This window comes from Poecilia formosa, unplaced genomic scaffold, assembly GCF_000485575.1.
Source record: "Poecilia formosa unplaced genomic scaffold, Poecilia_formosa-5.1.2 Scaffold31, whole genome shotgun sequence".
Classification (NCBI taxonomy): domain Eukaryota; kingdom Metazoa; phylum Chordata; class Actinopteri; order Cyprinodontiformes; family Poeciliidae; genus Poecilia; species Poecilia formosa.
In genome coordinates this window covers 1,168,552-1,194,503 of record NW_006799970.1, presented here as the reverse complement: position 1 = coordinate 1,194,503, position 25,952 = coordinate 1,168,552, and the positions used below count along the sequence as shown (strand labels likewise).

At 41.1% G+C, this 25,952-nt stretch overlaps 2 long non-coding RNA genes across 2 annotated transcripts in view; one reads left to right on the top strand and one right to left on the bottom strand.

Moving 5' to 3' along the window:
- The window catches only part of LOC107835927 (uncharacterized), a 7,136-nt gene extending 2,704 nt beyond the window's left edge, over positions 1–4,432 (top strand). The window contains exon 2 of the long non-coding RNA XR_001661769.1: positions 4,086–4,432. This is a non-coding gene — a long non-coding RNA (uncharacterized LOC107835927). The remainder of the gene's footprint in view (positions 1–4,085) is intronic.
- Positions 4,216–25,952, bottom strand: LOC103136253 (uncharacterized). The gene is made up of 3 exons (XR_476017.2): positions 25,736–25,952; positions 4,962–5,044; positions 4,216–4,853 (listed from the first exon to the last, which is right to left on the bottom strand). It is a non-coding gene; the product is annotated as an uncharacterized LOC103136253 (long non-coding RNA).

Here is a 25,952-nt window from a genome sequence, read left to right as displayed (position 1 = left end):
TGCTTGGCAGAACTTAACCAAGAAATGCGTCTTCACGTTTTAGTAAAAGGGTAAAAAAAAAAAAAAAAAAGTTACTCATCTCTACCTGCACCACGAAGCGGCAATCCAAAATCACTCCAAAATAGTAAACCGTGTTTTTCACTCATCAGTAATCATGAGTAGAAATGGTGGTCGTCGAGTATTGCATGCCGCATCGTTCGGGATGATGGGTCTGCAGTTAATGTCAAAGTGATCTTCTTAATCACAAACCCGTGTCCCTCTGAAGCTCTCAGGTATGCGGGGCACTCGTGCAATTACACACAGGAGTGTCTCACCAGACGACTTTGACTTACGAGTCCTTCATTCCAGTCGTCCTGCTTTTGCTGCAGAACACGCGGAAATTGTAATGCAACCTTTACATCAGGCACAAATCTCTCAATATGAAAGATGGCTTCAGTGCTTCCTCCAGATAAAAGGAGTGTAACCATGGACCTGTCTTCATGCTGTCCTTTCTGTCCAAAATCCTGTGATCTCCTTACTGCTCTGCGATTACATCTTCCTACCCGTCACTTTGATCATCAAGGCTACTCTGGAAGGTTTTAAGGCTAAACTCGGGTCCCAGTGTTTTGCAAAAGGAAGAATTTAACACACGAAGGAGGGATTTGGAAGTGAACAAGGGTGCCGTTTATTTCAAATCTGCTCCAAGCAGAGCCTGTATGTCCACAGCTAAAAGTGACTTAACATTAACTGCCTTGCTTCATCCACAAAAACTAATGCAAGTGTTTAAAGTTGGTTTCGTTTGTATATTTTCCACATTTCACGCACAAATTTCTCACAATTCAGTCACAACTACCATCTTCTGTTCCTGCTCGTTTGTTTTCCTCATTTCTTTTGTTGTGCATTTTCCACTTTCAAGGTACACTGCATTCAGATTACAGCACTGCCACTTTGATTTTCTTTGCTTGCTCCAACCGTGTGATTTTCTTTCATAAACCTCACAATTCTTTATGATGTTTGCTCAAAGGTTTTAGACACACAAAGACTGCAAAAGAAAAGTACATCTTTGGACCACACGTGTTGAATTCTAATTATTCCTACAGACGTTTTAAACTCCTCGTCATTCCTCGAAGGAGGCGAGGTTTTTCTGTTCCACCAGGTGTTTGCTAGTTGCTGCTGCCGCTAGTCTGGTGGAGCCGTGTGAGGAAATGGCTGAGTGAGTATTTTAGACACAGAATGACTGCAACAGGAGACTCAGTGATTTTTCAAACACGTACAAAAGCATGAAGGCAACACTCCAGGTATGTTTTCAATGAGGGGGTAGCATTATTATGTGATTTAAAGCTGAAAAAAGTTAACTTTACGTTTTACTTTCCCTTCAAATGCAACAAAAATAAGGTGCGTTCTCTTTTGGGGTTTTGTTTTTTTACAAAATCTCCACATTTATTCACTCCATGTTCACTGCCCGAGTCTGTCCTCAGTATAAAAATGGGTCTGTTTCTTCAGCACATCCAGTCACTCATCCAACACTATAAAGACAGACTTTTCACACTAAAACTTGTTTAGAAGACATAGCATGTAATTTGCACAACCCTCAGTCTGATGAAAGATGAGCGCCGCATAAGAGACGTACATATTTAACCAAAAACAACCTTTTGTGCTAGAGTGGGATGGAGGGAGAGGACGAAGGCACGTTTTCGTCACACGAGAACGTAGTGATGAAATCTACCCTCCAACCATCTTCTCGCTCAATAATCTTCATGCTCGGGATTTACTCGCAAACGAGATCTTGATCTTAACAAGTGTTCTTCCCTAAATAAATAAAGCAACACTGTTAAGCCAGTGCAGCGTTCCTGCACTTTAACCGGATTTATTGGCGAATCTTACATCTGTGACAAGGCCAATTGTACAGTTCAGCTGCATTTAGATTACAACCACACCATGATTTTAATCTTTTGGAGCCACCTGCAGGGAGGTTTACATTAAGCCTCAGGAAAAAAACAAAAACAAAACAAAACAGGGATTATTAGCAGCTGCTGTAATGTACACAATCACTTCAACAGGTATGCAAAAGCTGACATCAATTATCGCAACTGCATAAGAGTGAACCACGTAAGTAAATCGTCACCGATTACAGATAAAAAAAATCTATAACTGCATGCTTCGAGTGGGACTTAATAAAGGGATTCCCACCATTCACAGCCAATATGTGGCCAGAATGGAAATTGAATAAGATATTTGTATTTCATAACCCAGACTGAGAGCTGATATTAATTTTTAATGTGTTCTAGGCGACAAACAGTGTGCCGAGCCAAATGGTTATTTGCTATTTTCCAAACACCGGTTCTAAAGCATTGACGACACCTTGAATATGAAGTTTGTCCTTGGTAAAAAAAAAAAATTTAAATCTAAAGATATGCACTCTGTGGTTAGGAGTAAGAAACTCCGGGTCTCATCTTTTAAAGGTTTTGCATGTACAAACCCAGGTGCAAACTCAACAGCAATGTGCAAACCTGACATGCACACAAAGTGGAAACAGGATCGTGTCAGCAAACTGAGGAGGATGCAGTGTCTGCCTTCACAAGTGTGCAAAAATATGTGCTAATGGTAGGGTTAGGGTACTTGGACTTGTGAATTAGAAATGTTTAACACAGAGAAGATTAAACATATAGAATCTGCATTAATAGCAACAATCCTTGTTGGGATTTTTCCCTTGCTGTCGGACACAATAGTACTTTGTATTATTGTCAGCACGAATGANCTCAACAGGTGGAGACAGCAAAGGATGAAAGCCATGTTCCTCATTGCAACATATGAAGCAAACAAAACAAATTTTCAAACAAGGACATTTGGATTAGTATAGAATTACTGCTGGAATCAAAAGTGGAAAGCAAAACAGACGAATCCACACTAATTTTTACATTAGAAAATGTAAAAATGTATATTTGATTGTGGAAAAAACATTATAAGGGAGATTAATAGAAAAAAAAAAAACATACCGTTACATCATAATGACTGTATGAGTCTGTCGCTCATCGTGCTATAAATAACACCAGTAACCTGTAGATGCCACCAACACAGCAAATAAAAGGAGCAGACCAAACCACAAGGTGGTGCCAAAAATATATCCTCCCTCCACTCTTCATGACAACATCGCCAGTCAATACCCCCTCCACACACACACACGCACGCACACACACCTCCTGTGAATCTGTGTTTTGAGGTGGGGGTGGGGGGTGTCCACTTTCCCAACTGTGCGCAGAGCGTCACATCAACATGCGCCACACATCTGCTGCTCATCACCCACGAAATGAATTTACAGTCCGATCTGTGTCACTTTCTGCCTGCGCCCTCCCAACATCCGTCACGACCAAGACGTCCTCTCTGCCTCCTTCCAACTAATGACTTGCGCTCTCCTGTCGCTGCCGCGCAAAGGACGGCTTCCATTCGGCCCAACATGCAACAATGTGCGCACGGCCAGAGTCCGCACAACAAGACAACTGTAGCCGCTCGGATATAAGCAAACAATCCGAGCAGTTCAAATCTGGCAACAAACCAACAGCTTCAGTCATCCATTAATTGGCAATTGCCCTGTAAATAACTGTTAAACTTACCCCGCACGAATAAGCGACGTCTACCAAAACGCTTCATTTGCGTCGAGTCAATCTTAGGCAACTGACATTCTTTTAAACTCCGCGCAATCCCAAATGAAAAAATAAAAAATAAAAAAGACTCACCTTTGCTGCCTTCTTTGCTCGACTTAAAAATCAATTTCCCTCTCACTTTGGCGCGGGGTTTGTGCGGTTCGGTCCGCAGAACTCACGTTGAATCGCAAGAAAAGCCTGTAATTTGCAGAGTAACTCAATTTCCCCTCCTCGGGTCTCTGGATCTCACGCAGCTCCCCTCCACCACCGACACTCTCCGGACAGAGAAATGGACAGATTAAATGCGATAGCGATAAGATCAACAGCGGTCCGGGGAAATCTCTCCCTCTCTCTCTCTTTTTTTTTTTTTTTTTTGGATGATCAGATCTTTTCCCGCTTTCACGGGACAGAGGCCGAAAATAAGAGCAGAGGGGTGAAAGAGGGGGAAGAGAGAGCGGGTGGCAGGTGAGGGGGTGGGGGAAATCACATCCGAAGGAGTTTGAAAAATATCCCTCTTCTCTTTATCACCAGTAGAAATGAGCCCCCCCCCTTTTTCCTCACCGGTTAAAGAGTTGTTGTTTTTTATTATTATTATTATTGTTCCACGGGCTCACAATCTGATAGGCCTTAAGAAGTGGAAGGTGTATCTGTGAGGATGATTGCAACGACGGCGCCGGTGATGCTGCGTAACCCGCATCCCACTTCCCCGTTGAGGGAAGAGCGCAGAGAGAAAAAGCGAGGCAGCTGATCCCTCTCTGTGCGCGAAGAAGCTCCTGTGATCAAACACTCTGCACCCTGCCGAAAATAAAAAAGAAGAAAGAAGCCTCCCTTTTTTTTTCACATCTTGCGCTGTTGATCCATCCACTGCGGTCCGGTAGAAAGGTTCAGAGCAGACTGAGGTGCGGGTGAGGTCTGTCCTTTCTCCTCCTTTCCCTCTCTCGATCTCCCTCCCTCTCCCTCTCTCTCTCCGTCAGAAAAGGAAGATGCTCGGTCGGTGCCGTCCTCACGCAGAGACTCGCCGGGCGTGAAAAGGAAAATGCTCCCGGACTCTGCATTTATAAACCCATCACAGGAGGTGGACGCGGTCCGCATACGGAATAAGAACACGGGTTTTTACGGGGTGGGGGGAGAAAGTTAACCGTGTGACATGTTGCTCCAGCCCGTATGAGTCGTTGATTGGTGTTGAAAGAATATTTCGACACCCAACTTATCCAGCTGCTATTGTTGTTTTGTCTAAAAGAGAAAGAAAGAGAGAGAGAGAAAAAAAAACGGAGTGGACACAAAAAATTGTGCTGCTTGAACAACAATTTCTTACTGGTTTTCATCTCACTAAAGTATTACAAAGAAAGCAAATCCAGTTTCCACATCTCTTTGGTTGAAGATGTCAGGGGCTTGTTGGGTGGGCAGTGCGGTCATCCAGTGTCCTGTGAAAGTAAACGGCCTTTAACTTTTACACTTCTTGGCATGTAGCGACCACAAATTTCAGCACAGCTTATTGGGATTTAATGATAGGCTAACACAAAGTAGTGCATAATAGAAAAGTGGAAGAAAAATGTTATTTTTTTTTTGCTTTTTATAAAGAATCTTAGAAGTGTGCATTTCTGCCTACCCAAACCCCGTTTAAAGCCGAGTCAGGCTATATAGAGATATATCCCAAACACTGAACTTCTCACAGGGCTCCGTTCAGGTCATCATCTGAAAATGTAAGGAGTACAACACGACTGGTAACCTACCAAAACATGGCCATGTTATCAACCTCGGCAAAGGTCACTGTGCTTTTGTTTTTTCCCGTGAGAGAGGTTTTACTGACAAACCGGCCGACCGGGTCATGTCTGCAACATTTGCAGTTAGCAATAGTCACCCCATTGTTGCCAATTCAGCAACTTTCTTGATATATTGAGCAACATTTCAGTCAAAAAACTGGTCTCGGCCAGAAAACTGCCATCGGTGGACCCCTATTATTTATGTGTTTGAATGGCGCGGTCAATTTCCAAACTTAATCCAATTGAGAATCAGCAATACGACTCAGATTTTCCTCATCCAATGTGACCAATGAGCTTTTTTCAGCTCCAGTCTTTATTTGACAGTGAGAGAGGGAGAAGAAATGTGTGTAAAGGCCTACAGGCCGGGACTCAAACCCAGGACAGGTCTGTCGAGGACTGAGCTGAGTACATGGACGAGCACTACACCCCTGTGCCCTTACTTATGAGCTATTTTTCAAAGAAAACCAGACAGCTAGTTGAGTTAGGGGGTCCAACTACAAGATCATGCCACATTTCATACTTTTATTTGTAATTTATTTGTGTTGGTCTGTCTCATAAAACCCCCAACATATTAATTGAAATTTGTGGTTGTTTGTAGCACGACAAAAAGTGGACAAGTTAAAATGACTTGACTACTTTTGCAAAGCGCTGTACCTCCTCACTTCTGCCGTTTGGTTCTTTGAGTGGCCGCCAGTTATTTTGCAGTAAGAAAAAAAAAACCTAATACATGGATTGAGCACTATATGTCCACACTCTGACACACAGATGAGTCACAAACATAGTGGATGAACTGTAAATGTCAATTTAAACACTGAACACTATACTAAAAAGGGTGAAGGTTATAAGTCATTAGAGCGGACAGCTCAGAAAAATCTGTCACCGCGACTCACCAGCCCACCCTCGGTACGCCCACTCAAATCATGCCATAAAACCGACACGAATCATGACACACCACTCTTATAACAGCTAAGAGGAAAAAAAAAAAACCTGCTAAATTTACATTGTTTCACACCAAACTGAATCAGAGAACCCACAAATGCTCAGTCATCTGCCAACAAGCACTGGTGAAATTTTTTTTTATCATAATACACTGAAATGTAAACAACTCAAAGATACAAGGGAAAATATTTGTGCTTAAACAGAATTTATTTTTTATTTTTTTAACCCCGCTGCCGACTCAATCCTGTGATATTTTCCAGGACTTTTATTCACACAGCTGGTAGCCTTTCTCCCAGTAAAATCCCTGATTTTGAAAAATCTATTCAACCCCAGCCTTTTTTCCTTTCACTGTATGCGACAAAGCTACTTTTTTGAAAGTTCTTTGAACAAACACTGCTTGGCAGAACTTAACCAAGAAATGCGTCTTCACGTTTTAGTAAAAGGGTAAAAAAAAAAAAAAAAAAGTTACTCATCTCTACCTGCACCACGAAGCGGCAATCCAAAATCACTCCAAAATAGTAAACCGTGTTTTTCACTCATCAGTAATCATGAGTAGAAATGGTGGTCGTCGAGTATTGCATGCCGCATCGTTCGGGATGATGGGTCTGCAGTTAATGTCAAAGTGATCTTCTTAATCACAAACCCGTGTCCCTCTGAAGCTCTCAGGTATGCGGGGCACTCGTGCAATTACACACAGGAGTGTCTCACCAGACGACTTTGACTTACGAGTCCTTCATTCCAGTCGTCCTGCTTTTGCTGCAGAACACGCGGAAATTGTAATGCAACCTTTACATCAGGCACAAATCTCTCAATATGAAAGATGGCTTCAGTGCTTCCTCCAGATAAAAGGAGTGTAACCATGGACCTGTCTTCATGCTGTCCTTTCTGTCCAAAATCCTGTGATCTCCTTACTGCTCTGCGATTACATCTTCCTACCCGTCACTTTGATCATCAAGGCTACTCTGGAAGGTTTTAAGGCTAAACTCGGGTCCCAGTGTTTTGCAAAAGGAAGAATTTAACACACGAAGGAGGGATTTGGAAGTGAACAAGGGTGCCGTTTATTTCAAATCTGCTCCAAGCAGAGCCTGTATGTCCACAGCTAAAAGTGACTTAACATTAACTGCCTTGCTTCATCCACAAAAACTAATGCAAGTGTTTAAAGTTGGTTTCGTTTGTATATTTTCCACATTTCACGCACAAATTTCTCACAATTCAGTCACAACTACCATCTTCTGTTCCTGCTCGTTTGTTTTCCTCATTTCTTTTGTTGTGCATTTTCCACTTTCAAGGTACACTGCATTCAGATTACAGCACTGCCACTTTGATTTTCTTTGCTTGCTCCAACCGTGTGATTTTCTTTCATAAACCTCACAATTCTTTATGATGTTTGCTCAAAGGTTTTAGACACACAAAGACTGCAAAAGAAAAGTACATCTTTGGACCACACGTGTTGAATTCTAATTATTCCTACAGACGTTTTAAACTCCTCGTCATTCCTTGAAGGAGGCGAGGTTTTTCTGTTCCACCAGGTGTTTGCTAGTTGCTGCTGCCGCTAGTCTGGTGGAGCCGTGTGAGGAAATGGCTGAGTGAGTATTTTAGACACAGAATGACTGCGATTTCTCAAACACGTACAAAAGCATGAAGGCAACACTCCAGGTATGTTTTCAATGAGGGGGTAGCATTATTATGTGATTTAAAGCTGAAAAAAGTTAGCTTTACGTTTTACTTTCCCTTCAAATGCAACAAAAATAAGGTGCGTTCTCTTTTGGGGTTTTGTTTTTTTACAAAATCTCCACATTTATTCACTCCATGTTCACTGCCCGAGTCTGTCCTCAGTATAAAAATGGGTCTGTTTCTTCAGCACATCCAGTCACTCATCCAACACTATAAAGACAGACTTTTCACACTAAAACTTGTTTAGAAGACATAGTATGTGATTTGCACAACCCTCAGTCTGATGAAAGATGAGCGCCGCATAAGAGACGTACATATTTAACCAAAAACAACCTTTTGTGCTAGAGTGGGATGGAGGGAGAGGACGAAGGCACGTTTTCGTCACGAGAACGTAGTGATGAAATCTACCCTCCAACCATCTTCTCGCTCAATAATCTTCATGCTCGGGATTTACTCGCAAACGAGATCTTGATCTTAACAAGTGTTCTTCCCTAAATAAATAAAGCAACACTGTTAAGCCAGTGCAGCGTTCCTGCACTTTAACCGGATTTATTGGCGAATCTTACATCTGTGACAAGGCCAATTGTACAGTTCAGCTGCATTTAGATTACAACCACACCATGATTTTAATCTTTTGGAGCCACCTGCAGGGAGGTTTACATTAAGCCTCAGGAAGAAAAAAAACAAAACAGGGATTATTAGCAGCTGCTGTAATGTACACAATCACTTCAACAGGTATGCAAAAGCTGACATCAATTATCGCAACTGCATAAGAGTGAACCACGTAAGTAAATCGTCACCGATTACAGATAAAAAAAATCTATAACTGCATGCTTCGAGTGGGACTTAATAAAGGGATTCCCACCATTCACAGCCAATATGTGGCCAGAATGGAAATTGAATAAGATATTTGTATTTCATAACCCAGACTGAGAGCTGATATTAATTTTTAATGTGTTCTAGGTGACGAACAGTGTGCCGTGCCAAATGGTTATTTGCCATTTTCCAAACACCGGTTCTAAAGCATTGACGACACCTTGAATATGAAGTTTGTCCTTGGTAAAAAGAAAACATTAAATCTAAAGATATGCACTCTGTGGTTAGGAGTAAGAAACTCCGGGTCTCATCTTTTAAAGGTTTTGCATGTACAAACCCAGGTGCAAACTCAACAGCAATGTGCAAACCTGACATGCACACAAAGTGGAAACAGGATCGTGTCAGCAAACTGAGGAGGATGCAGTGTCTGCCTTCACAAGTGTGCAAAAATATGTGCTAATGGTAGGGTTAGGGTACTTGGACTTGTGAATTAGAAATGTTTAACACAGAGAAGATTAAACATATAGAATCTGCATTAATAGCAACAATCCTTGTTGGGATTTTTCCCTTGCTGTCGGACACAATAGTACTTTGTATTATTGTCAGCACGAATGAGTGTTTCAATAAGAGTAACTATAAAAATCTGAACACTTTATTTTAAAAAGTGTTTCATATTTCTTTAGCTCTAGACAAAATAAAAGACTTAGAGTTTCTCTTTCTGTTTCGCTTGTCTCACAGAAAGACATTTCCTTTATTTTTATTATGACATTGCTTGAGGTCTTATTTGAATAAAAAAAAAAAAAAACAAAGAAAAAAAAATTGGAAGTAACCTGATTATTCAGTACAATCCATAAACTTACTGTACCGTAGCATCACACACAAACATCAAATCACGGAATGGGGGTAGAAACCATGTCAAGTCAGCGTTATAAAGGGAAGAGGAATGAAATAATATCCGAGCAAGTTTGGTTTGTTGTGGAGAAATGCAGCGCCGGAAACTTTATCTGATCTATCCGAAGTCAGATTCTTTTTTTAAGAGAGCTCTAAATCCCCTGGCGTGAGGTAGATGGCGATGATGGGTGGAATAAGGTAAATAGCAGCAGAGAATATGACATGCGGTACAGGCAACTTGACAGCAGCAGACGATTTAACGACGCATGCTGAAGCACATGCTTTCTTTCCTGAGGTGCAATTTAGAGCCACACGCACATTTTCCAAAGTGCAACGAATAATCAGCTGCACAAAACAAAATGTGCTCCTAAATATGTTTGGTTCGAGTCGCGTCGTGTCAGTCTGCCGCTGCTCGAGTCTGATTTGATTCAAGTGAGCATGACTTCATCTGACCCCGCATAAACTTCACATGACAGAGAGGCCTGTAGTAATTAGGCAGAATGCAGTCGTGCTGCTGCAGACGTTATTGACAGAGCCTTGAATCCCAAATGAACTGCGACCACGTGTGTGGAGGATGGATGAGAGCGAGGCTGCTGACGCTGACATGGCAGGACAAGGGTACAGTCACCTCACCGAGATGTAGCTCTCAATGGATGACACGTTTATGCTGAAGTCAGTGACTGGCTCCTTCACTGCGAGTGTATTGATTAAAGGAAAATGGCAAGGTGTGCTTGCATGGAATAAAACCTGCCACTGAATTGTAACATGGATTGTCAGCAATTTCCGTCATTAGCATTCAGGGCCTTATTCTATTGACAGATGTTCTGGCACCGACTTTTCGGCTGCGAACCTGTGAGGTTTATGCTCAGCAAAAGGGCAAGAATGAATCTTGGACTTACAGTTTAATCACAAAACAACATTAGCCAAGTAAGCGACGATGTCTCGTATATCATTCAAAAAGTTGATTTCAAGTCATTTAGTTTGAAAAGATGAGTTATGAATCACAACACAGACTGTTACATGTGAAGAGTTGATTTGTGTATGTTTTGATAACGGCTTACAACCAATGAAAACCCAATATTCAGTTTCTCTGAAAATTTGGATACGTCATGAGGCCAATTTAAAAGGTTTAATGCTACAGTTACCTTGTGCTCTGTGCTCTTTGGGAAAACAGCGATCACTGGCTCAATTCACAAGAGCAAACCACAAAGCGAGGAGCCACAGCTTTGAGAGGATTTTAAAGAGAAGCTCAAGCCAGACAGTTGGGGGAGATTCAGGTGACATGGGCTGCAGCTGGAGTTGGTGCCTAAACACCGACGGACGTATTCAGGAAATTGGCTAATGCTGTCGCAATCTTAAGCTGCTACTGACATTATGTCAGAAAAATCTTTATTGGCCTAGTCAGGAAACCGGCTGGATTGTTTTTTAGTCTTTGTCTCAACAGTCTAGGTCTACGTTTTCAAAGTTTTGGTCTCTCTTGGACTCCGTCTTAGAACTAGTCTTTGTCTCAAAACCATTTTTTGAGACCAAGGCCAACTGCAACCTTGTGCTAAAATCTCAATGGGTTACATTTAGATGCTACTAAGATTTTCTCTCTAACTTTAATAATTTAAGCACTGTAAGCTCTTTCTCCATAAGCTCTCAGGTGCTCAGTCAGAAAGAAAAATGCAAAGGTAAATAGGTATTTACCAGCTAGCTTGATTGGAGCAGAAGGTGGAGCGAGCATAACGTTACATGCAGAAAAAGGAAAATTAGTTAAAGTTACTTTACTTTGGAGGATAACACACCAATAATAAGACAAATAATATAGCGTTACCTTCAGTGACCTCCACCTTAGGAGGTGGGCTGCAGAAATAGCAAACACTTTTTCTCCTCCTATGACCTGCTGCATGGATCACTACCTAAGAAACCAGGTATAATGTTATGTTTTTATGGAGCAGCAAACATCCAACAATGGACCAGATGGGTGTTATGATCCAAAATCAGATCTCATTTGAGGCCGAGGGTGAAGCCCGTCAACATTATGTCAACAGTGCTTTTACTGAAACAAGACCACGATCAAGACATACAATGATACAGACTAAATAAATACTATTCTGAGATTTACTTAAATTTACTTAGTTTGGGGTGCAGAGGTTGGCAGGGGGCACCATATCATTCTGCCTTCAGCCCCCAAATGGCTAGAGCCGGCCCTGGGTGAGAAACACAAGACCCAACAATGTAGACAAGCTGAGAGCCACCATCAAAACAACCCAGGCTTCCTAAAAAGGTCACAGCCACAGAATAATGAACTGAAGTAGCAGTTCATGCAAAAGGAGCTCTGACCACTGATGAGTGGATTTACTGTAGCACACAGACTTTTTAGTTTACTTAGCAAGATCTTTTTGGTGTCGTGGTGTTGTTGTTGGTCTTATGTAATATTCATATTACCTAAGAAACTGCATTTTTGGTTTTCAGTAGCTCTAAGCCACAATCAGAATATCAGAAGAAGAAGAAAAAAAAACACTTTACATCTCTCTATATGTCCCTATGATTTCATAACTAAACATTGTCATTTTAATCAAAGCAGAGTTTTCAGTGATAGTCTAATACAGTGGCAAGGCAAGGCAAGGCAATTTTATTTATATAGCACCTTTCAGTCAAAGACAATTCAAAGTGCTTTTACAGAGAAACAATACCAATCAGACAAGAAACACACAAAAAAAAAAACTGAGTTGCATCTGTTTGAAAACATGTAAAACAAACCACAGTTTGAAGGAGCAATGCTTTTTTAAAATAAAGACCAAGCTTTTTAACATTTAAGAATCAACATTAACATAATGTAATGTTCTTTACGCTATGGGAATGAGCAAATACTTAGCTGCTCCAAGGCCACTAATACTTTAGATGAATTAGAATCAAAACATTTCACTTCCTTAAGCCCACATTTTTTTATTTGTATCTTTACTAAGACGTTAATATTTCATTATAGCTGACAATGTTTTTTTCCCCCATTCTTCTAAAACTTTAACCGTTGCACATATTGTGATAAATTTTTAATATTACACAAAAGTGCTTCCATGGTTGAGGAAAATTTAACGCCTCATACTGCTGTATGTTTGCAGGAGGAAAAAAAAAACAAGAAAACCCTGAGGATTATTCCCTTTATGTTCTGGGAGGTGTACCCTTTCTGCGAGAAAGAAATGTCAATTCTGTACCGCTACAGTCCCGTCGTAACCTGACAGCACTGCAGCTCCTTAGAGAAAACGTCACTGCTGAGGAGAGGAGTGGGGAAGAAGTGACTTATCGAAACAAAATCTTTTTTAAAATATATCCCCAATATTTCTGAACCTGTGGCACAAAGGGGTCAGTTTTCATTTGCCACTCTTCTGTGATCGTCAGAGAGCCAAATGGGGATAAAAGATTAACCGTCTACAGTATCAGGTACCTCATTCGTGACACGTGCGTAAATGTTAGCTCAGAGGACGGCTGCATGTGAGCTCCAGAGTAAACTCTTCACCCTGACAGCTGCTGGCGTTAAAGATTGATTTACGACTCTTAGCCACCAGAGGTTTAACACCTCTCCTGCGAGCCATTGCAGATTCAGACGTGGTATGACCAGCTGGTAAATATTCATCAGCTCTGAATCAGGCCAGTGCCGCACCAGTGCAGCAGTGCTGTGTCAGTGTGTCAGGTGGTGTTGTTTGGTGTCCATCTGCATGCGCGCGGACACTCCTTTATTGCCTGCGTGTACCGCATTACCTTCCGCCCCCGAAGGCCCGCCTGTATTGTGAATTGAGCGGCCAAGTGGTGGTGTTCATTTTGCATCAGCTAACAGGACGGATCCTCCTCTCCCGTCAGACTGACAGCAGGCTAATGGCTCTGGCTCTTTTCCAGTGGACGTGGAGAGATCGGAAGACATGAAGGATGAGGAAAAAACAGAGAGCGTGGGTAACAAGAGATAAAGCAGTGAAGAAGAGTCGAGTGACATGAATTCGGAGCAGCTAACCAAGAAATTGTGTCGGAGTGGGTCTGCCCCCAAACTCTTAGCTGCTTGTGACAGTTCTGAAAGCCGGCGTAGAGCGAGATGTCGCCTGGATTAGAACTACGTGTGCTAAAGCTCATGTGTCTCTCAGCTGGAAAGCTGATGTGGAATGAGATGAGGGGAGCAGGGGGATTGATTCACTTTCTTTGGACAACTTAAAGTGAACAATAACAGAGCAGCTATATTCCACTCAGCACAAGAGAACAAGCACTTAAATGCTTCTTACTCGTATTTCAATTCAGGAGGAATGAGCAATAGGGCGGATGGGGGCTTTTAAATAACAGTAATAGTTTGCGAGATTTAAATCACAATTTGTGCTGCCTGACTGGTAAGTGGGTTGCAATATTTAAGCATAGAAGCAAGAGACTGCTAGCATTTAGGGAAGGAAAAAAAAGTTCCTCTGCAAGGCAGTTGGATTCATTTATCAGAAGTTTGCGTTCTCTCTCTAAGGGTTAAAATTCCATTAATTAGTTGTATTCATTTTTCTTTCTTTTTTTAAATCCAGGCAATTTTGATTATTTTCTACAATCCACACAAGGTCACAAAACTGCACAGACAGGCTCAAATGTATACATACACCCCAAGTAAGATCTATCAAATATCACCCATTGACCTGCATCTCAAACAAACTCTTAGTGCAGCCGTCAGCGAGGTTCTGCAGGGTTCTGACGGAACTGGTCTAGTTAAAGGTCGAGAGGAGGCATTCTGTAAAATTGATTTTCTTTTTAGATTTTTATCATGTTATAATGTTAATCCCTCATCAAAAACACACCTGGAGTGTCACTCTGACTCTTTAATGTTTGAGGGAATCTCTGGTGGTGCCTAAATGCTTGCTCTCACAAAGCCCCACCCTTTTACCCAAAGCTCCTCCTTGGAGCTGCAGTCCCATAAATGCAGTCTGCAGTCTCATAAATCACCCCTCTCCCACTCAGCTTTGGAGGAGCAATTAAATGCCTGGGAGATCTGCACATCTGAGGAACTTGAACTACTTCTCAGTCCATCACTCCTAGGAAGCGTTAACGGCCTAATGAGAAAGAAGCATTGTTGTGATGACCTGCTGAAGGGGAAGTGTCGAAAAGATTAGGAGATTCTTAGAGAGGCCAATTTCGCATGTACAGCATTTTTTTATAACATGGTAACATGCTATAAAATGGCACTATGTGCCAGGAAAATACATGGTACCGCCCCTTTAATTGAAACGGGTCAGTTTTCTGTCAAGCACTCGGCTCTCAAGTGCAGTCGACAAATTTCCAACAGGGCTAAGGTTGAGCCTTTGGAAAGGTCATTCAAGAAAGCTTAATGTCAGCCTGCTTTATCCACCCCAAAACTACTTTATGTGCATTTGATATCATTGTCCAGATGAAACAGCTAAAAATGAAGGCCCAGCCTCCTACTTGTTGATTTCAGAGGTAGGAAATTTTTTGGTCATCCACGTTTTGCAAAGGATCAGTACAACAAGGGGCAAAACAAAGCCCTGCAATGTTCTTAAAATTGAAAGTCTTCGTTTGACTCCTTTCAACCCTTCAACTAGTTTAAGCATAGCCAGATATTTGTCTGACCATAAAATACATTTTTCCAAAAGGCATTTGGTTTCTCATGATAGCAACTGTCAAGTGTTTTTTTTTTCTTGGTCGCCACCTTCTCAGCCAAGGGTTGATGTTAAACTTGCTGCACTGTGGCAAGTAACAGCTGTTAAAGCTGTCTTAGCATTTTTCTCCATGCAGGAGCATGCAAAATTTAGTTTTGCTTCCAGAGCTGCACAGTACATCAAATCACAGTCAGCATCGCAGCAACGTGTACAAAAAAGTGTTTTTACTAGATTGGTTGGATGCAGTATTTGGAAGGTTGTCGTTTTTCAATTCAAACTCAATTCATAGAGACTTTATTGAGCTCAAAGCAAAATGAAATGTCTTGACACACATTATCCAAGGTTCTTCAAGGAGTTGTAGATTTTATTTATTCGTTTCAATGACCTCATTTTCACGAGAACGTCCTTAGACGCTGATGACTGAGGGTAGAAAGAACCTCCAGTGTGTTTCACAGCAGAAGCCGCCGAGTGTCGCCAAGATTGAGTTTAGCTTCATTTATGTTGTGCATGCTAATAATATATTTGCCCAATTTCAAGGACGCTCCTCGCCCTTGATGTCTACAGATGAAATTGATTTGAGAGGTCGAGATGCTTAAGTTCAGAGAGTGGTGGAGACCTTGTGCTCATGGAAAAAAGAAAATGGTGAGCATTAATTGCAGCCAGCATCATTACTGAAATATATATATTAAAAACAATCTTCAAATCCCATGTGCTCTAATATCATGGAGCATTACTTGTATCATCTATGAGTTTCTTTGTGGTTTTTAATATCACTTTATGCGCCATCACTTCAGCAAATAAGTGCTCAAAATAAATCTTTTTGTCCTAGAACAATACCAATATATTTTGGAGATCCACTGACCCCGGAGTTTCCTTGTATTGATTTAACCTTCATCACTTTTCCTTTCGTCCACTTCTCTTGGATTTTACAAATGGTTTATTACAACCACCGTCTAAATCTTTAATAAAATTCCTCGAGGCAAAAGGTTTTTTTTTTTTTTTTTTGTTTCATCCGAGTTATCGCTGCCTTGGCTCATTACTGTGCGAGTCAAGAGGAGGAGAAAAGTCGGTGGTTATTTGGGGAAATTTACCTGCAATCAGGAGATATTCTTTCTTATCTTGATTTTCACCAACTCAGACAATCTACTCTGTCAATCTCCAGTCTCGATTTTATTAAAGGTTAAACAGCAAAGATGGCACAGATTTCTGCTGCCAGCTGAACAGACCACACATCACCAGAGCATAATTATGTAATCAGGAGAGTACATCAAAGCCTCTGGCAAACTGACTTGTCAGCGTGTGACCTCTCTAAAAAGGGACAAATAAACGCGTCTATTTTGGGACTTCTGCTGATACATAAAGCTGGATTTTCTTATTATCGCTGCACGCTCGGAGAAGAAACGAGAGGCTATCATTTCAATAGGTCAAAATAGCTTAGCTTAACCTTAAAAAGCCCATATGCTGTTAAAGCTGTTTGGCGAAGCAAAGCCACCTTTTATCCAATTGTCAAGGTCAAGATGTTAATGCAGAAAGGCTCTCCGTGGTCCAACACTTAATAGCCGCCCCCCTGCTTGCCTCCCCACTTTTCCAAACAGTGCCTTTGTGATCCTGCTTGCAATGCAGCTGGATTATCAGGGGCCCTTGACTGAAGTTATTTTCTGCAGCACCCGTGGGTGAGACCTCTGCGCCAAGAGGTCAGGGGAAACGGCTCACCGCTGAGGCCTTACCGGGAATTATTAGCGTCCGCTCAATTTTTGCCCTTTTCAAAAGCCAGCTGGACGCCGTCAGACGAGTTAAAACCGATGGCAGGGGAGCATCTTCGATGTTACAGATAACTAGCTCAGGAGCCTCCAGCCCACGGAGAGAATAGCAACAGATGACCAAGCAGAAAGGGCATTTTCGATTCCAGTCAGGGTTTTTTTTTTTCCTTATCCTCTTCATTTCCTTTGTGTTTTTTTTTTTTCTGCAAGTAGATTCTTTCCTTCCGGATGTTGGAATCGGTACAGGAGCTTCATTGATCAGCACTGAGCTGAAGCTAAATCATCTGACCCCATTTTAGTCTATTTCAGCATTGAGGACTCTCAGACAGGCATGCATCAACTCTCCTAATCTAAAGTCGAGATGCACCTGGAGCTGTGAACGCTCACCGAAGTGTCACCTCCACACCAACACTCTAATGGATGCCAGTCAAGCTACTGCAACATCCACTTAAAGCATAAAACGCATTCGGAAATATGCGCAGCTGGATGCCGAAGTCTGTCGCCTACATATGCTCAGAGCGAGAGGAAAGATTCGATGCAAACAGACTTTCCTTCCTTAAACTACTTTTTGAACTTGCATTTTTTAAAAAAATAAAATAATTAAAATACAATAGGTTGACTTGAATGGACCAAACTGGATTAGAACTGAACTTAACTTTGTAGTTTGCCGCAATTACTCTTCTATGCGTTTACGAGCAGACGTTTAAGATGCCAATGTGAAATATGAAGAAATAAAATATGCATCAGACTATTAATGGTAACAGCCTTTGAAAGTATTCCTATGCAGATTTATTTAAACAAATTAGAGTCTCTTGATGTATTAAAGTCAAAAAAATAAACCAGATTTTGACTAAATAAACAGTGATTTCTGTTCGTTTTAAAAAGATGGCCCACAGAAAACAAACAAGAAAAACACTTTTTTCTGACAGTTTCATTACATAAGACCAATAGAAATAGATTAGTGCCTCCTAAATATGCGATGACCTACACAACCATGCTGAATACCGTTGACAGTTGTTCAGCAGATAATCATTGATACCCTCCACTATGACGGTAAGACACAAACAATCACCATTAAACAAGCTGGTTGTTCACAGAGAGCTGAAACCAAATATATTAATGGAAAGCTGAGGAGGGGAAGGCATAGGGAACATGCACAAGCTGCAGTCTTGAGGACTTGAGACTTCGCCTGTAGCCTAAATAGTCTGAGATATAGATACACTTTGCATTTTACTTGGAAATCAAGGCCCTGGAGTCAAGAGCTACTGAATCCAAGTTTCTTGAGGTCCAGTTTGATGGTTTAAGGAGCCAAACGGTCGGCTGGTGTTGATCTGCTGTGTTTCATTACGCCCAAAGTCAGTGCAGCTGTTTGCCAGGAAACTTTAGAGCACTTCATGCTTTTCTCTGATGACAAGCTTTAGGGAGATGCTAATTTCACTTTCCGGCAAGGTTTGGCACCTCGTCACACTCTTAAGTGTACCAGTGTTTGCTTCAGTGACAATATGATTGATTGATATTGTACTTCACATGAACAGACTTTTCTATAATCTAACATTGCTGTTTTTAGTATTTTAGTTCTACTATACAAAATTCTAGCTTTCTGAGATACTGAATTTTAAAGTAGAATCAATAAATGAAACACATTCCAGCATGTAAGAGATATAGAAAAAAAACTTGAATCGCTGTAATCAGTTACTTGAAGATATTCTGTTTTATTAAGATGTAGCTGTAAAAACCCCCCTGTGCTTTGAGTTTTAGATTAAATACCATTTTATTTCTAGTTTTGTTAAACTGCTAAAGTAAAACTGTCTCAGCTTTAAAGTTGCTGTAAAGCTTATCCTCATAACCTAAGCCTACAGTTTGCTATCTGCAACCCATAAAAAGGACGGCGTATTCGATTTGTGGCAGCAGCAACCAAACGCCTGTTTACATGGCACACACAAAAATGATTACGTAATTAAGCAAGCTTAGCACGCTCCGTGGAATGAAAGAAGAACCACGATTCCTAGATGACTCATTGTGACTCATGACTATGATCATTCGGGGGGGAAATTAAAAAAAAGGGACGAGGATACTACACCATTCTGCAAATTATTTTTAGTCAAATGTGGAAAATATCACCAGCTGTTTTCACAGAGACTCTCTTAAAGTGCTTTCACTCCCTTTACATTTTTGATAAAATGTCTAACTGGCATCACCAAGGCCTCGCCAAGGAAAAGAATAAATGCCATATTGTTCCGCTAACGGTACTTGCTTTTCGGTGCCGTGCTCAGATTTGAGTTACTCAAAGCAGAGCGAAATAAGTGTTATAAATCACCGAGTCCTCATCCAGCATCGGTTAGAACGAGGCAGGCTCCAGTGTGTTTCCCTTCCAAATGCCCAGAGGCCAACGCAGAGCGGCTGACTCCAGTGAAATGTCAGACAACCCACTTAGGCTTTTAAGCATCTAACTTTGTTTTCACCGTATGGTTTTCTCCTCTCTCTCTCTCCCATGTCTACGCGGTACTGGACATGTAGCCACCGCAATCCGTCCAATCAGCCTGGCAGGATAGAGGCTGTAGCTGCGCACCTCTCCTCCCGGCGCCGGTTGCAAAAATCCCCAAGAAACACGACTGCCAGCAGCGCTATCGATTTCTAATGTGCCTCCGCGGCGTGTTAAGCCTAGGTGTGCTCCCGGGTCGCAGCTCAGAACGCTCCCACTGGTTTTTCTTTCACAGCAGGATGAACAAGGGAGCCCGGCGCCAGCTGGCCTGCCTGCCTGAAGCCTTTTACCCAGATACTCCATCAAAGTGCCGTGTGGTAATTAGACAGGGTTAATGCCAAGCCAAGTCACAGGTGCCTATTCATTATCTGATTGCTTGATTAGAACTGGTCCCACAGGAGGAACAAAGGGTTCGGGTATCATTCTAGTATAAATTTGGTTTGCACGAATCCTTGCCCAATCGGCGGCGTGTTTTCACTCTTAGGAAGCCAGTTTATTCCTCTTTCAGAATTGACTGAACACATCCTGTACACATCTCGCATGGCTCATTGTTCTGCGTGGTACACCGATTACAATAAAGGATGGACTAAACAGACTGGTGGAATTGCATTGATCCTCAGTCCAATTCATCTGATACTGGCCTCAGCTCGATGGGGAGGGAATAGGGCAGCACAGAAATCGATTCTATAAGGTCAGGGTTCCCGTTTGGGAAATAGGTTACAATATAAGTGAGGGTTTTGCAAGTAAATGGAAAAAACAAATTAAAGAGAGGCATTAACGTGCGTGAAAAGTATGCATTTACTTGTACCACGTAACTTTAAATTACAATGGTACAGATTTGATTGAAATATTTAATGTGTGTGCAAATAGCAGGGCAGCACAGAACTGTATTCACTAATACGAAGAGTCATAGCTCAAAGTTGTTTTTCATTTTCCTCACAAAGGCAAAAAGAAAAACTTAGAAAATATGTAAAGTCTTGCCTTTGACTGTGCATGAATGTTTCTCTGTTTGGCCTGTGATTAACTTCGACTTATGCAGCAAAGGAACAGCTGTTAGGTTAAAAAAATAGGCTCAATCTGCCTGTGAATACAATTATAAGAATGTATACACAATGAACAAATGGACGAAAATGCAGATATTTATTGTGAAACTGTAAAATTAAAAGGCAGAAACTAAAACCTTTCCTGGTTTTCCTTTCAAAAGTAGCTCATTACACACCGACTCGCAACTGTATTCATAGATCATGACTCGAACTTCGTTACATAACAACCGCTAACCTTTTATAAGACGAATTGACACGCCATAGAGGGAAGAAAAAGTGTTGCTAGTTGCAAATCTCTTTTCATTTTCAGCTAAACATCTTCATGTTCAGCCTCAAATCAGTTATTTTTTAAGTAATTACCTTTTGCTGCAATTGGAGTGACATTTCTTTGGTGTCCATCACCTTTCCACATCTAGAGATTGATGTAATTGCCCATTCTTTTCCGTAAAGTAGTGCAATCTATGTATAGCATCCATGAAGAGCAATTATGAAGTCTTAAGCCACAGGTACCCAGTTTGATTTAGGTCAGAGAATGATGGGTACATTCCTTTCCATTCTAATATGTTTTGATATAAACCAGTTGATTGACTGATGGACCTCCAGAATCCCCATTTATCTAACAAGTTTCTTTAAGGATCGGCCTGTACGCGACTCCTTTCATCCTCTGGTCAAATCTCAACAGCTTCATTGCCTTTGAAGAAAAGCATCGATTCACCATAATGCTGTCTCTTCTATACTTTACCATGGGGATAGTGTTTTCAGAGTCATGTCAGATTTGTTTTCAGCAACAAATCTGGCATAGTCAAAATATTTCTTTTTGGTTTGTTAATTTTCAGTGTATTAGTTATATTTTCAAAAGATCCCTCCCACCTGAGCTGTGAACCTCTTCAGTTCTTCCAGAGTTATCGTGGGAACATCGACTGCTTCTTTGAACAATACTCTCCTTCCTTACCATTTCGATCGAGTTGGATGGCCACGTCTTGGTAAGTTTACAGTTACGCTATTTCAGATGATCCTGAGGTATTTATAGCCCAGCCCAGCTACAAAGTTCTCCACATCATTCTGCTTTGTCCTTTGGTCTTTTGGATTCTGTTTACTAATCACAAACCTTTGAGAACTTCCTAGAACAGCTTTCTATTTCATTGCTATAATAAAATACAGACAGACAATTTACTATCTTGGTAACGTCTGAAAACAATTTGTTGTACTGGATTTTAATTGGGGCTACCAACTGAAAGAGACCGAGTATATGCTTGCCAAGTTTAGCAAATTTTTATTAGTATAAAATAAATTTGAAACCCCTATTGTAGACTGAAAAGAAAAAAAAATGTTTCTGAAGTTTGTAGTTGTAAAGAGCAAAGAGTAAATAATATGCAATAGATATAAGCACTTCTGAAAGAAAATGCAAATCTGAAGAACAACAGATTTTTGTTTTCAAGATTTTCTCTCTTTTTATCTTGAGTTTGAAATATAAATATCTTATTTTAAGTGTCATGCAACCAGCCTATTATCTATTGCATTTAAAAGAAAAAAACACACACACACACAAAATGTTTCTGCAAGAAAGGCTACTTGGAGAAACTGGAAGAAAATCGCTGATCATTTTGTTGACCGATTCAGAGTCTGACCTAAAATGACTCTCATTATAGACATTCACTGATATACGAGTAAGAACAGAAGCTCAGGATGTTGCTTGTGAGGATCCTGCTGCAAACACACAGATGAATACTGATGAACAGTGCAGTATATCAAATGAGAAAAATGAAGCACAGCAAACAGGGGAGGTGCTGTATTCCTAACACGCAATTTGCAGAGCGAAGACTTCGAGTGCTTGTCATGTTTAGTTTAAACCAAATACGTCACAATCACACTTCATCAGTAATTCTGCAACAATAACCAACTAATTCATACAGTGACACGGGATAAACACTGCTCGCAGCCTGATGTGTAAATATACAACACCTGAACCATCAGTATGGTAATGGATGCACTGCTGGATACATTAACATATTAATGAGAATTTGGTTTCAGGAAGCAACGGGTGTCTGCAAATGCAAGTGCTTGTGTGAAACTTCACTTTTTAGTCGATGTGCAAGGATGGATTATTATGAAACGGTTTTGTTGGGATTGCTCAAAAAAAAAAAAAAGGTCTCGTTTGTGTCCCGTCACAGGTGAATTATTATTCCAGCATCCTTATCTTGGAGTTGGGCCCCTTCAGCACAAACATAATGACGTGCTCCACACTACGATCGCAGCTACCCAGCATGGGACGAGCTCAGAAGGAATGCTCAAGCTGATTTCAAATGAACGCCAGAAAACAAGTGGAGACATTTAAATATTAAGAGAAGAACAGTGCCAGCCTGCTGAGAGTTTCAAACAAGACCAATCTCAGGATAAAGCATCTTTTTCCTGCATTACTTGGGGCATAGCAGAAGCAAAAAAAACAACTCATCTCATTTGAGGATGACACAAAGTGCCCTGTTGAATTGTCCAATGTGACTGACACCGCTCTCCTCTCCGTCTTTGCCTTTTCAATTAGCTTGATGACAGGTGCACAAACGAGAATCAATTACCGATCCTTTCGTATCCCTTGTGTCTTTATCACAATCTGTCCCTAGCCATTTCTCTCCTATTACTCCCTTAATACGTTACCCCTCCTCCACCTCTCCATTTTACCCCCTTTTTCTTTTTTTCTACCTCATCTTGGATTTTCACCATCTTCTCTGAACAGGTCCTTTCCCTCTCCTGCCTGCTTCACTGCAGCAGAGTGACAGATTGAGGAAAAAAAAATAACAGAGGAAGAACGTCAAACTGTGTGGATTATTACAACCCTACTTACAGATACACAACGCATAACCACGGCCAGCTATAACACCACAACAGGTAGCAGTAAACCTGAAGAAAGGTAACATTATAGCTGCACAGATCTGTGTCGGCTCCCCTGATCTCCGGCTTCGCCTTGGTGTGAGGGCCAATAAGATATTTAGGCGTTGTTTGGTTCATTGACTTGGCAAACACTGGAGTGAAATGTGTTTGGAAAAAATCAAAAAAGCACTGTGAGTTATTTAAAACACTGATGTCACTGCAGGTTTTGGGGTGGGTCTTGCTTATTGAGGAGTTGCATGGTGGAAGTTTGCCACCTGCTGGTAATCAACATCACCTTCTCTGGCATCCGTCATCAAGTGGCACATTACTCTATTATCACAGAGGACATTTTAAATATGTGTAAAAAAAAAAAGGTAGCAAAATGTTTTTGTTTTTTGCAAATATGCATTATATACACAGTGTTTTCTTTTTTTAATTTGTGCAAATATGTATAGTATCAATCTGGACATTCTGACTGCTTAAGTGTTAATCAGAAAGGCGGCTGGTTTTAGCAGATAGAGCTCTGTAACCCTGACCTGAAGGTAAAAGTCTAAACTGTGTCTGTTCATGGTGTGAGAGGACAACACAGACCTTAGCTGCCCTTTTCCTGACCATAGATCTGTACAAGTCCTGAGAGGAGAGAGCCACAGAGTGATGGATGAACAGAGGACAGACTGAAAAATGGCTGTGTAAAAGATAACCAGCTGCTCCTATGGTAGGTTGTATTTCTTGAGTGGCCACTGTAAGTACAGTCTCTGCTGGCCCCTTTTCTGAACAGTGTGTGAGGATCATCTCAGGTCCCGAGAAAGGGTGGTTCCAAGAAGTCGGACGTGGTCCGCAGTGTTTTTGAGGATTGTGAGGGGAAGGAGTGCTAATGGTATTCTCCAAAAGTCCACCTTCATCTCCACTGTCTTTTCTCTACTGTTTTGAGATCCAGGGGATTCTGACCACACCAGTGGGCCACCTGATCTGCCTCCTGTCAGTATGCAGACTCATTATCCTCCTGGATCAGGCCAATAACAGCGGGCGAACTCACTACCTGGGTGGTGCCCATCTTGATGGTTCTTCTTCAGGAAAAGATGTTCGCCAGCCCTCACCTGCTGCTACTGGTCAGTCAGGAAGCTGGTGATCCGCAGACAAGTGGATGCCACTACAGATGAAGTCCACAAATAGGATCCTGGCATACATCTCTAGTTGATCGTGGTGGTGCAAAATGAAGTGCAGCACAAAGTCAACCTTTGGCATCATCTGCCAAAGATTGCGAGATGAAGAGTGGAAAGGAACAGAATCCAAATTCCTTAAGATTCATTGTGATGCTTCCACAGCCAGTGATGATTTAGCATGAAATAAAAAATTTGCTGATGAAGTTCCATTATCCCCCCCACCCCCACCATCAAGTCCAAAGTCGGTATCGTTAGTCTAAGGGAAAACTTTGAAGGGAACCTATTATGTTTTCTTAGGATAGGTCTGTGGGCTATACAAAACTGGTCTGCATGCGTCTTTTCGAGTCCTCTCTCATTAGAGAAGCAACCTGTGCTTCCTGAACACCTCAGAGCCTTATATTGATCTCCTTCATGCAACGCTGCATTGACACAGTAATTCATGCAAAAGGAGGCCCAAGTAGACATAGATTAAAGCAGGTCAACATTTTTCTTGTATTAAAATGCATTATTCCCTGCAAAAGATTATTTGGATTGTTTGTTTACTCAAAATTATAAATAAACAAACGCTTGAAATACAACTGTGTATTAAACTATATGTTTCAGTTTCTGAATTCAATTAAAATTTATTTTGGATTATATCAAGGTAAACTTGCACACTGAACTATTAATTGCAATCTAAAAAAGAAAAAAGACTGCAATTATTCTGTTCAAATTATGTGGCACAGCAACTTCAATTATACAATATGCCTCTGCAGAGACAAAGTCAAGTCTACACTGAATAAAAAATGCATACCATCTTCTGTTTGCCTTAGAATGAAATGTAATAACTGTAAAATTCAATCTGAAGAAAGATAATCTGACAGCTCAGATGGGATTGTAGAAACATCTGAACTCTGATATATCATCTTTGGAGTATGAAGTCCAATATGTACTCAGGAAATTTCAAAAAGGTAAAAAAAAGGCATTTGATTTTCTATGAGAAAATTATTCATGTGACAATGCAATAAACATATTCTCACCTATGAGAAGATTGTAGCGACTGGTATGTATGAAGTACATCTTAATATTATTTAAATACCTACCTAAGATGTAAACAAATGTTCTTACCTCAGCGTTAACACCAGAGGAGCCATGCATCCTCCTGTAACTCTTGGTTGTTTCCTCACTTCAACACACCTGAATTGAATGGTTTAATTACTACAGCATGTCAGTCAAAGTACTCCACAGGTCTGTATATGACATGTATTTGATTCAGGTGTGATGAAGCAGGGAAACACTCGCATGCATGGTAAAAAAAAAGTCTTCCCTCTGCTCAGAATTTTAA